Below are 13,095 nucleotides of genomic sequence, written 5' to 3'. Positions count from 1 at the left end.
GATTATGGCACACATTATCTGAAAAAATCTGTCTTCCACTAAAAAGAAGGAAGGGGGTGGGTAACAATAGTGTTGTTGTCTTCTATATTGAGAGTACCTGGGCTCTCTTACTTTTTTTTTTTCTCACTGTTATGCTAAATTGCATATATTATAATTAGAAAACACTGCATCACTCCCAGCACCTGCAGATCTATTTTTAAAAATACCACACATGTGACCTAAATCCAGCTGAGAATATGGATTTTTAAAACTTTGACCACTGGTGCTACTAGTCTTATTTGGGAAAGATGACAGCCTTTGAGTGAGAAAAGTGAGGCAATTAAAACTGGGACCATGCTGGTGTTTTCCAAGGGACTGGGGTGATGATTTTCTCCCCTTTCCCAACTGACCAGTACTCTTCAGAGAGTTTAAAGAACAACCAGACCAGAAGCTGACAAGCTGGGCTTGTTGTAGAATAGAACACACAGGCTCTCTAGCCAGATTAACTACTTTATTTTTTTTTTATGGTGAAAAAATTTATTTTTAGATTTATAGCTGGCTGGACTCAGTTTAAATGATCCCAATTTTGTTGGTAACATCCAAAGCATCATAGTCAGGAGCCAGTCAAACACATGCTTTCTTCTCTCCATCAGGCCTGATCAAGGTGTTGACCTTGGCCACATCAGTGTCATAGAGCTTCTTCACAGCCTGTTTGATCTGGTGCTTGTTGGCCTTGACATCCACAATGAACAAAGGTGTGTTGTCTTCTATTTTCTTCATGGCTGACTCAGTAGTCAGAGGGAACTTGATGATGGCGTAGTGATTAAGCTTGTTTCTCCTGGGGGTGCTCTTTTGAGGATATATGGGCTGCCTTTGGAGATGCAGGGTTTTGGGTCATCGGAATATAGGTGATGTACGGATCTTCTTTTTTTGTGTGTGACTGTGCACACCTTTCAGCACCGCTTTCTTAGCTTTCAAAGCCTTTGCTTTGGCTTTGGCTTTGGCTTTGGCTTTGGCTTTGGCTTTGGGAGGGGCAGGGGCTTCCTTCTTCGCCATCAGCGCCATCCTCCTGAAAGGGCCAGATTAACTACTTTAAATCCTAACTCCAACACTTAATATCACATGAAATTTGAGCAATAATATTACATTTTCTGGGCCTCTATTTCATTAAGTGTAAAACAGAGATAATAAATTTTGCTGATTTCTTTTTTTTTTAATTTTGCTGATTTCTGAGAGGATTAAGTGAATATCTGAAATAAAAGCATACAGCAGAATGCCTATAACATAAAAAACTATCAAACCTATCATAGTAAAGACAAAACAAACAAAAAACAGTGTTATAATAGCACAAGAATTGACAAATTGGCCAATAGAATAGAAGAGAGATCTCACACATAAACCCATTTGCACAAGGGAAGTTAATGTACAACAAAAGTGTCACCAGAAATCCATGTGGGAAAGGATGAATTATCCAGCAGATGGCGGTGGGGAAAATGACTCACTGAGAAGAAAAAGAAAACCTGGTACCTACCTAACACCACACGCCAAAGTAGGTTCATGGGACTGTGGTGCAAAAGTCCCCTTTCACCTTCCAAATTAGCAAGATGGTTTCAAGGTTTCAAGATGAATGAAGAATCTAATTGTCTAAGGAAGAACTCTAAAACTGATGGCAAAAATTGTAGTAGGGTGTCTTTGTGACCGTAGTTAGTTGGGAAGCATTTCCTAAAAAAATTTCACAAGCACAGACCATAAAACAAAAAGTTGCATTTTAGGGGCACCTGGCTAGCTTAGTTGGTAGAGCATGTGACTCCTGATCTCTGGGTTATAAGTTTGAGTCCCATGTTGGGTATAGATATTACTCAAAAAAAAATTTAGAAGGGGTGCCTGGCTGGCTCACAGTAGATCACATAACTCTCAGTCTCAGAGTTATGATCACATTCAAACCACATGTTAGACATGGAGCTTACTTAAAAAAAAAAAAAAAGTTGATGCATTTGATTGCATAAAAAATTAAAGAATTGGATCCAACAAAGGCTATCATGGAAAAAATAAGAGATTCCATGATAGAAGATATTTGTAGTATGTAAATATGAAAAGGTATTAATATCTACAATATGCAAGAACCACAAATCATCAAGAAAAAATTGCAACTTCACAAGAAAAATGGGCAAAGGACATGAACAGCAATTTAAGAAAAGGAAGCCCAAAGTCCACCAAACATATAAAGAAATATTCAATTTTATTAGTAATCCTAAAGAAATCCAAATGAAATAAGGTATCATTTTAAATCTATAGGATAGGCAAAAATTAGAAAGCTGGATGATGCCAAGTGTTGGTGAGGATGTGAGACATATCATGCCCTGCGATGAGGAGTTACCACTTGTCTTTTTTTTTTTTTTACCTATCAATTAAGTGCATAACAAAACATCTAAAATTTAGTGGCTTAAAACAACAACCATTTTGCTTAGCTAATAATTCTATGGGTTCTCAATTTGCACTGGGCTCTGCTGGGTAGCCAAGTCTGGTCCAACTGTTCTCAACTCAGTTAGATGTCTGGGGCTTCAGCTAAGGTGGCTTCAGCTAAGGTGGACCCACCTGGGTCCTCTTTCACATGTTCTCATCCTCTAGCAGGCTAGCCTGAGCCTGAAGACATGATGGTAGAAGGGCTCCCAGATCAACAACAGGAATTGTAGGATATCTTGAGGTCTAGGCTCAGAACTCAACCATTTTCTGCCGCCTTCCATGAAAGCAAATCACAAGGTCAAATCAGATTCAAGTGGGAGGGAAATAGGTTCTACCTTTTGATGGGAGTTGCTACTAAGAATTTGCGAACACTTTTTTGCCCTCTGATATGATGAATGCATTGGTTCATCCATTCTGGAGAACAATGTAGAGTTATAGTCAAATCAAATACACTTATAATCTATAGCACAGAAATTTCCTCCCTGAGTATATATTCCAAAGATATTCTCACTCAGGTTCATTAGAAGACAGCATTATTTGTGGTAGCAGAGAATTAGATACGCACCAGGAGTATTATGCAACAATTGAAAATAATGGATACTTTAAAAAAAATAAATAAATAAAAATAAAAATAATGGATTAGAAGTACACATGGCAATATAAAGAGATCTGAGAGACATATGCTGAAAGAAAAGAAACAATGAGTACTACAATTACTATATAGGACAGTACAATTCAATTGAAAATGCATGTACAGGGACGCCTGGGTAGCTCGGCAGTTGAGTGTCTGCCTTGGGCTCCCGGAATCCAGAATCCAGGATCAAGTCTCACATCCGGTTCCCTGTGGGGATCCTGCTTCTCCCTCTGCCTATGTCTCTGCCTCAGAGTCTCACTGTGTCCTTGATGAACATACAAATAAATCTTTTTAAAAAATACATGTACACAGAGCAATATACATTTTATAAGAAATATGCCAATGCACATTAAACACATTGTTATGGTTGCCTTTGGGGTTATTCTTAAAAGGAAGCAGATAAGGGAAGAGAAGATAATAAATTATTTAATGAATAAATCAATGACAAGAGGAGCCCTGCCCAGACCAACAATGACAATGTAACCTGAAATTTGAAACCTCTGTGTCTGAGGTCCAAGAAGAAAATGAGGTACAATAGCTGCTTCATCTCTTCCATCCCTTCCTGCACTAGAGTTTCTTTTCATCATGAAACATTAAAGAATAGTCAACTTCAGAAATAGCAAGAGCCAAGGAAGGGGAAGGGCTAGCCCAGGGACAAAGTCATATTTAAGGATCACATCTCTTTGCAAGAGCCACTTTCACAGGTGGCAAATTCAAGAAAATGTGACATGTTAATATCCTAGAGTCCAAGGGCAACAGGCATGGGAATTGCATGTTCTTCCTTGAAAAGTACTCAACACATATTCTATTTTCCTACCACTGACCTGGGTAGAATGGTTGGTCACTCTCATCAAGATGGCCACAACTCATCCCACTCTGTGCTGAACTCCCTCTTGGAAAAAAAGTGCTTTCAGAAGATCACATGCCAACTTTCCATAAGCCTCCCAACCTCTTCAAAGTGGTCCTGGTTTACCGTGATCAAGCCCAAGGACACTTTGCCAATGAAGAACATTGCAAAACTCTCTGTCACACTCTTAAAAATGTCTATGAATTTTGTTCTTAGATCATTTACTAAAATCAAGCATTCTTTCATTTACCAATTCCAAAGGCTATTTACTTTGGATGCATCCTTTGTTTCTTTCATGGGCAAATTAAAGCCATGGTCAGTTTAGTTCTTTACTTACAATCCAGTTATCCATACGTAAATCTAGACTTGGAAAATCACATTCTATCTGTGTATTTGGCTTCAGAAAATTGGATATTAAAGGAAATTAAACATGTGTTCAACCATTCTCTTTGTTAGTTACTGTTTGTTTCTGGCTTGCGAAACATATCTGTTGTAATGGGCTGAATGTTTGTGCCCCCCGACCCACAGCAAAATTCATGTGTTGAAATCCTGTCTTTCAGTGTGATGGTATCAGGAAATGGGGGCCTTTGGGCGGTGATTAGGTCATGAGGATGAAGCCCTCAGGTATGGGATTAATGCCCTTATAAAAGAGGCCCCAGAGATCTCTCTTGCCCCTTTTGCCATATGAGGACATAGTGAGAAGATAGCTATTTACAAACTAGGAAACAAGTTTTCACCAGATACCAAATCTGCCAGCATCATGATTTTGCTTCCCAGCCTCCAGAACTATGAGAAATAAATGATTTTTGTTTCAGCCACCCAATCTCTGGTGTTTTTGTTATAGCAGCCTGCAGGGACTAAGACTCCTACTTTGTTTATGTTTCTCACCACTTTTTTATTTTTTACATTAGCACTTAGAGTTTTCACTCAGATTTTTTATTTTATTATTTTTTATATTTTATTTAAATTCCATTTGCCAACATATAGTATAACATCCAGTGCTCATCCTAACATGTGCCCTCCTTAATGCCTGTCATCCAGTTACCCCAGCTCTCCACCCACCTCCCCTTCTGCAAGTCTTTGTTTTTTTCCCAGAGTTAGGAGTCTCTCATGGTTTGTCTTCCTCTCTAATTTTTCCCCACTCAGTTTTCCTCCTTTCCTTTAAGTCTGATTTTTGAGGAAATGAGGGGTTGGCGAAAGAATAGTTTGTTTTCTTTAACCACTAGAGGGCACATTGCATCAGATGTTTTGTTTTTTTCCATTTCTATTTAATTTAAATGTGTATTTCAAAAGAATGTGAAAGAATAAGAGAAAGAATAAGAGAACTTTGATTTTTCAATGTAAGTGATTTTTTAAAAAACTTTCATTAACTAAATAATAAATGATTAAGTAGAAGAAAGAGACAAAATAGAGGGGGAGGGAATAAAAATCCTTAAAACCTAAAAACTGATAAATCCAGATACTGTACTTGACAGTCAAATAAATAAATACACAAGTTTTTCTCTTCCATTGTTAACCAGAAAGAGGATAACTCTGACTCTCTAGGGAGATAAAAAGAGCATTGCAGCACCAGAGAAGAGTAAGTGTGAAGTGTACACAAAAGAAGCTCTACAGGGCTGTGATGAGAGGAAATTCTGTACTTCAACAGAAGTCATTAGATGTTTTATTTAGTTTTATTGAACTAGCAATATCTGTATATATAATAAAATAAATAAATATAATAAAATATATAATAAAAATATAAAGTATATTTATAAATATATAAATTATAAATTATATATTTATTTATATATTTATATATATTTTATATATTTATATATTATTTATATGATATATATGAAAATTTATATTTTTATATATGGATAAAATGTATATATAAAATGTAAAGCTACAAAATATACATAGTGAAAGGAAGTCTCCCTTCTCCCCACAATACACAATTCCCCTCCTTGACAGCTACCCTTACTATTGATTTCTTATACACCCTTCAGAAAACAAGTCTGTACATTTACAAGCATATAAATGAGCAAATATATTGAGTTTTCCTCCTACAGAAGCAGCAGTGTGTTATATATGATGTTCTCACTTTGCTTTTTTTATTTAAAAAATTTTTTGTTAAAGATTCTACTTATTTATTCATGAGAAACAGAAAGACAGAGAGGCAGAGACACAGGCAGAGGGAGAAGCAGGCTCCATGCAGGGAGCCCGACGTGGGACTCCATCCCGGGTCTCCAGGATCACGCCCTGGGCTGCAGGTGGCTCTAAACTGCTGAGCCACCCAGGCTGCCCTTTATTTGAAGTTTTTTGAAACATGATTGGCAAATTAGTTTCAGGTGTACAACATAAGGATTTAATTTTGTATATATTGCAAATAATCACGAAAATAAATCCAGTTAACATACATCATACATAGTTACAGGTTTTTTTTCCTTTGATGAAAACTGTCAAGATCAACTCTCCTACCTACTTTCAAATATACAATACAATACAATATCATTAACTACGTCACCATGCTGTTCATTACATCATGATTTTGCTTCTTTTTTTTAACTTAATATATCTTGGAGATCCTTCTTTGTATATATAGATCTGTCTTATTTCTGTCTTATTATTTTTAGTAGCTGCCTGAAATTGAAATTACATAATTATTTTAAATTCTGTTTAAAAAAAAGAAAAAGAAATTGTTTCAAATATACCCTTCAATTATTTAAACACTCTATTAATGGACATTTTCTTTTTCTACCTGGTTCCTTCTAAGTAGGCTCCATGTCCAGCATGGAGCCCAACATAGGGCTTGAACTCACAACCCTGAGATCAAGCCCCTGAGATGAACTCAAGAGTCAGACACCTAACTGACTGAGCCACTTAGGCACCTCCTTTGCAAACTTTTTAAAAAATCAAACACTATTGCAATGAATCCCCTTTTACATATCCCATCATTTTAGACTATTTATATAAAGAAGTAAAACATTGAGGTATTATCAGCCAAGTTAAGATCAAAGTGGTGTACATTTTATTTTATTTTTATTTTTTAAAGATTGTATTTATATATTTGAAAGGCAGTGTGAGCACAAACAATGGGGAGGGATAGAAGGAGAAGTGGACTCCCTGGTGAGTAGGGAGCCTTATGCAGGACTCGATCCTAGGACCCTGGGATCATGACCTGAGCCAAAGGCAGATGCTTAACCTACTGAGCCACCCAGGCACCCTAAAGTGGTATATACTTTAATGAAGAAAAGCATCTGAGAAAGTCCTGAACTGGCCCTATAAAAAAGACCCTTGACCTCACCCTGCAACGCCTATACTCAGGCCCATGCTATGCAGAGACACCATCCCCTCCACAGATCTCATAGGAGCCCTCCCTAATAAACCAAGATCAGATCAGATACCACTTGGGACCAAAATGTACCCAAAGCCTCAGCCCTGCTCCGACCTGATCCCCTGCACTTTTTAGATCAACTCTGTCCAATAGAAATATAATTCAAGCTATATATGTAACAACATTTATTTTCTAGGAGCTACATTAAAAAATATGGAAACAGTTGTAATTGCTTGAAACAATATTTTTATTTAACATAATATATCCAAAGCATTATCATTTCATCATTTAATCAATATTAAAATTTATTAATATCTTACATTCTTCTTTTTAGACTAAGTCTTTGTAATCCACTGTGTGTTTACACTCACACCATGTCTCATTTTGGACTAGCCATAGGGCTCAACAACAACATATGGCTTGAACAGCATTGTTCAAAGGACCTTTATGCAATGATAGAAATGTTAGGTCCTTGTTCCTATAAATACCCTTTACCCTCCTATATAGTCAGCCTTTCTGAAGAGCAATTTTTTCCTCTTCCTGTATCAGTAAGATCCAGGCTCTGCAAGGTCACTGCACCACTTTGGGCATTTCTAATGGAGGCCACTTATTCTTTTATCTCCCAAACCACTAGAACCAGTCAGTGCCTCATACAAGCTTCAGTCCAGATCTGTGCTGTTCAATATGATAAACATGAATAAACATGTAGCTACTTAAATTTAAATTAATTAAAATAATCTCATTTTCTCAGTTGCACTAACCTCATTTCAAGTGTGCAATAGCCACATGTGGCCAATGGCCATTGTATTAGACGGCAGAGGCCTCAACCATTTCTCTTCCACCGTCAGATAAAACTCTCTCTCCTTGGAGACTTGTGTTATAGAGCTCTAGAACCTTCACAATGCCCTCAGGGAAGTCATGGAACTACCTCTCGATTAAAACATTGAACCCTTGGTTCTCTTCATTCTTCATAGCCTTCAGAACACCCCATGGTGCTCTACCCCAACTCCCAGTATTATATGGGCTTTTAGCATCTATGTACTTCTAGGTAAGCTTGGCTGAACATTTCTTGTACCCCCCCCCTTTTTTTAAAGCTTTTTATTTATTTATCAGAGAGAGAGAGAGAGAGAGAGAGGCAGAGGGAGAAACAGGCTCCATGCCTGGGTCTCCAGGATCGCGCCCTGGGCCAAAGGTGGCGCTAAACCGCTGAACCACCGGGGTTGCCCTTTCTTGTACCTCCTTAACCTTAACTTTACCTTCACTCCACCTACTCACAGAGCCTGCACTGATCTGTCATCACCCAGCACTACTCCACCTCAGAAATCTTTTTTATTCTTTTATTTATAACAAATGAACAAGTAATACATACTACAGCTTTCCCAGAAAACAATAACGACTGAATCATACAGCTAAAGGGGAAGTCCTTGGCCAGCCCACTCCTGGTTTCAAGCTTCCTTTTCTTTTTCTTTTTTTTAAGATTGATTGATTGATTGATTGATTTAGAAAGAAAGAAAGAAAAAGAGAAAAGAAAAAAAGAAAAGAAAGAAAAGAAAAGAAAAGAAAAGAAAGAAAAGAAAAGAAAAAAAGAAAAGAAAAGAAAAGAAAAGAAAAGAAAAAGAAAAGAAAAGAGTGTGCGCACAGGTGTGGGGGGGTGGGCAGAGAGTCTTAAGCAGGCTCCACTCTGAGCAGGAAGCGGGATCCAGGACTTGATCTGCCCACCCTGAAATCAGGACCTGAGCTGAAACTGAGTCAGTCGCTTAACTGACTGCACCACCCAGATGGAGAGGTAGTATGTTTGCACAGTTAATGCTCAAAAGTACAAAAAGATGTATAATGAAGTTCCCATTCTTATCCTTTATCTATGCCATTCCCATACTAGTTTCATAAATAACCACTTTTCTCAGTTCTGTATTATAACTAGTTATTCTTCATGCATTTCAAGCAAATATGAATATAGATTCTTATTTCCTTCCTGTTATACTCCCATTTCATGCACATTCTATACACTGTTCTGCATCTTGAAGTGCCTTTTTTTTTTTTGTTTTTTTCAAGAATGAGAGTGCAAGGGGCAGCCTGAATGGCTCAGCGGTTTGGTGCCGCCTTTGGCCCAGGGTATGATCCTGGAGACCCGGGATCAAGTCCCACGTCGGGTTCCCTGCATGGAGCCTGCTTCTCGCTCTGCCTGTGTCTCTGCCTCTCTCTCTCTCTCTCTCTCTCTGTCTCTCATGAATAAATGAATAAAATCTTAAAAAAAAAAAAGAAAGAAAGAAAGAATGAGAGTGCAAGAGCACCTGGGTGGCTCAGTGGTTGAGCGTCTGTCATTGGCTCAGGTCATGATCTCGGGGTCCTCCAATGAGTCCTGCCTCAAGGTCCTCACAGGGAGCCTGCTTCTCCCTCGACCTATGTCTCTGCCTCTCTCTGTATGTGTCTTTCATGAATAAATAAAATCTTAAAAAAAAAAAAAAAAAAAGGAGAGCACACATGAGAGTGGTGGTGGGGGGCGCAGAGGGAGAGAATGTTACTCAGGCTCCATGCTCAGCACAGAGCCCTACAAAGGGCTTGATTTCATTATGGAGCTTATGACCTGAGCCAAAACCAAGAGTCCCATGCTTCACTGACTGAGCCACCCAGGGACCCCACGAACATGCCTTTCCATGTGGATACACAGAGAGTATCTTCATTCTTTTCTCTGTGCTGCAATATTATTCCATCATATGGCTATACCATAAATTAATCAGCTCCTGTTGATTGGGTGTTGGATTGTTTTCAGTACTTACTATTACAACCAGTAATAGGTACAAGAAAGAACTTTGTACCTATGTCACTTTCCATGTGTGGAAACACATCTGTAGGATGAAATGAATTTCCAAAAGGGAAATTGTGCAAATTGTATCTGAATTGCTAATTTTGAAAAATATTGCCAAATTGCTTTCCACAGATGTTGTATCAACTCATACTCCCATCTCAGTGTTTTTAACTGCTGCATAATATCCCAAAGCACAGAGGTTATACATCATCGTGTATAGGTCCTGCCTACTGACACAGAACATGAGGTTATTTTCAGGGTTGTCTTATCAAAAAATGCTGCAATAAACATCCTCTCGTGTGGTGCTTTGTGCATGTCTATCTCTAGGATAGAGAAAATAGAGACCAAAAGAAGCAGTTGTGATAAGAACAGAGTTCAAAGTGATGAAAAACAGAGAGAAAGCCTGTGTGGCTGGAGCACAAGGGCCAGGGTGGAGGCCTTAGGGCAGATGTGGGCAGTGGCCATAATAGGGCTGTGGAGGTCTCTGGTAAGGCTTATGGATTTTATTCTGATATCAAGATGCTATGATGAACATTTTAAAAGATCACTCTGGCTGTTGTATGGAAAATGGATTTGAGGGATAGAGTAGAAGCAAGAGATCAGCAATGATGAACATAAGAAGGGGTACCAGAGCCTGAAGTGAAAGGAAAAAATCCTTAGCAAGTTGCAACAAATGGGAAAATGAATAGAACAGGGCAAGTGCCCTGCTCCCAACAGAGGAATCTCTCAAGGGTGATGAGGGACACACAGATCCACAAGGCAGACATAGCTTCTGCTCTCCAGGAGCTTATTCTCACAGAGATTAAGCAAATAATTTCTGGTGTAGACAACAGTCTACACACGGTGTGACAGAAAGAACACTGGCTTTGAAAGTCGCATGGCTCTGTACTCACTGGGAATTCTGCTCTCCCCTTATTAGCTGTGACTTTGTTGAAGTTTCCCTCTCTTTCTCTCTCTCCTTCTCTCTCTGTTGGTCTCTCTCATCTGATTTCTTCATCACTAAGGCTTAGTGAGGGGATTAAGTGAGATCATTTTTGAAAAGCACCTAACATTGGTAAAAAGGAGGTATTTAATTATATTTGGTGAATGAATGGAAAAAAACATTCCCCTTCCTCTGCCATCTGTCTCCCTGTGCCCCTGCCCGCCTTGCCAGGCAATCATCTTGGTCTTAAATTCCTACCCTCCCCTCTGACTGCAGAATGTGGTTACCAGTGGAGTCAATCCAGCTCATTAACTCTTTGCATGTGGTTTTGTCAGAATCATGAGTTGCGGAGTAATGCAAATTAATTGTTTGCACTCCTTTGGGTTTATTCTTTTTTTCCAAAGTTATCCTGTTTAAAATTAAATTAAATTTAAATTTAAATTTAATTTAAAATTAAAATTAAAATATTTCTCCCTTCCCCACCCCCTTATTATCAGGAAGTTTAAAATATACCAGAAACAATAGATAGAGGAATTAATTTATTTGAAAAATGGATACCAAATTATTATAGTTAAGTTTATTGTTTTCAACCACATTTCCATGGGGACATTAATAAATGTGATTGCTTTTGCTAGAATATTCGTTAATCCTGTGGTTTAGTGCACTGATAATGGAACATGCTGTTCCAGTGACTTTTAATGAACATACTCAGGAAGCAAAGAAAATAATTTTACAAATGCGTACATATTAAAAAGACTAAGGTAGTTTTTAAATCTCCTTATGCTCTCAGAACATGTCACAGAATTGTTCTTAAATGTAACTTCTTTTTCCTTTAAGTTTTTCTCTATAGATCTTTGTAAAATTTAAAATAGAAAATTGAGAAAATTGCTCTTAAATTCTGAAACAAAAACAAAACAAAAAACCAACCAAACAAACAAAAATCTGAAACAATAAGAGTTACTCCTGGATATTGGAGTTTTAAAAGACTTTCTTTGGCTTGGAGGCCTTAATTAATTAAGATGATATGTTTGGCAGTTACTGGGTTTTGTCTTTCTTGTGAGGAAATAATTCTAAACCAACAAAGTAATATGCCGATAATGGATACAGTACCTTATTAATCCGGGTCATATCCACAATTGCAAAGTGAAATAAAAATAATGTTATTTAGAAAATCATTGGAGCTTCCCATTCAAGGGAAATATATTGCTGAGGTGCCAAATCAAATGTTAACTCTTGCGTGCACCCTTTCATGCCTTCCAACACCCTCACACCAATCTATATAAATCAATGCATGCATTTGCAGGGTAGTTTTCCCCCTATTTCTTGTTTAACAACATGAAATTAAAGGCTTCTGGTTCAAGAGAGTAGACCACACATACACATTTGCCTCCTGCTGTTCCAGAGATCATCACTGTATACACAATTTTTAAGAGGTGGTGGTGGGGGATGTAAAATTAAAACAGCAAAGAGAACAGATGAGGAAGTCACCAATGGACAATAATTTCTGGAACACAAGTCAGATAAAATGGAGCAGAGAAAAGACCAAATCCAGGATATACCAGGAAGGGGGATGCAGACACATCCTGAGAGAGTCCCCTGGCAATGATGTTTAATGAAGGTATCATATGTCAATGGTTAAGCACATTGTAAGTGCTCAATAAATTTTAGCTAGTATGTCATTACACGAGAACATGCTTCTGTTAGTCCAGGTCAATACATCCACATGTAATTAATTTTTTTGTAGAAGTACGTAATATTCCATAACTTATTCATCCATTTTCTTATTTGAGAAACCTTCAGATTCTTTTCAGGTTTGTTTCTTTTTTGATAGAGTGGTCTGCCAAAAAATGATACAATAAATTTCCTTATACACCTGTCCTTTAATTATTGGAGTTTTTATTTCCATATGCTAGATCTTCAAAAGTGACTCTGCTGAATCAAAAGGTATGTGCAGGTTTAGTTTTAATTGATTCACCAACTGAATGAACCGTTCTAAGAATTGTAGCAGATGAACTCTGGCCAGCAATGCTGAGGACTTTCTGTTTCTATATCTTTCAGCCAGAGTTGGATGTTATCAGTTTTATAAATCAATAAATATATAAATTGTCATCAATTTGATGAAGAA

At 37.7% G+C, this 13,095-nt stretch overlaps 1 pseudogene; it reads right to left on the bottom strand.

Moving 5' to 3' along the window:
• Positions 1-549: 549 nt before the first annotated feature.
• LOC119877436 lies at positions 550-8,202 on the bottom strand (annotated as a pseudogene).
• Between the last annotated feature and the right edge of the window lie 4,893 nt (positions 8,203-13,095).

The sequence above is a fragment of the Canis lupus genome, chromosome 23 (genome assembly GCF_011100685.1).
Source record: "Canis lupus familiaris isolate Mischka breed German Shepherd chromosome 23, alternate assembly UU_Cfam_GSD_1.0, whole genome shotgun sequence".
In the NCBI taxonomy this organism is placed as follows: Eukaryota; Metazoa; Chordata; class Mammalia; order Carnivora; family Canidae; genus Canis; species Canis lupus.
Note: the sequence above shows the minus strand (reverse complement) of the source record. Positions and strands in the feature narration are given on the sequence as shown.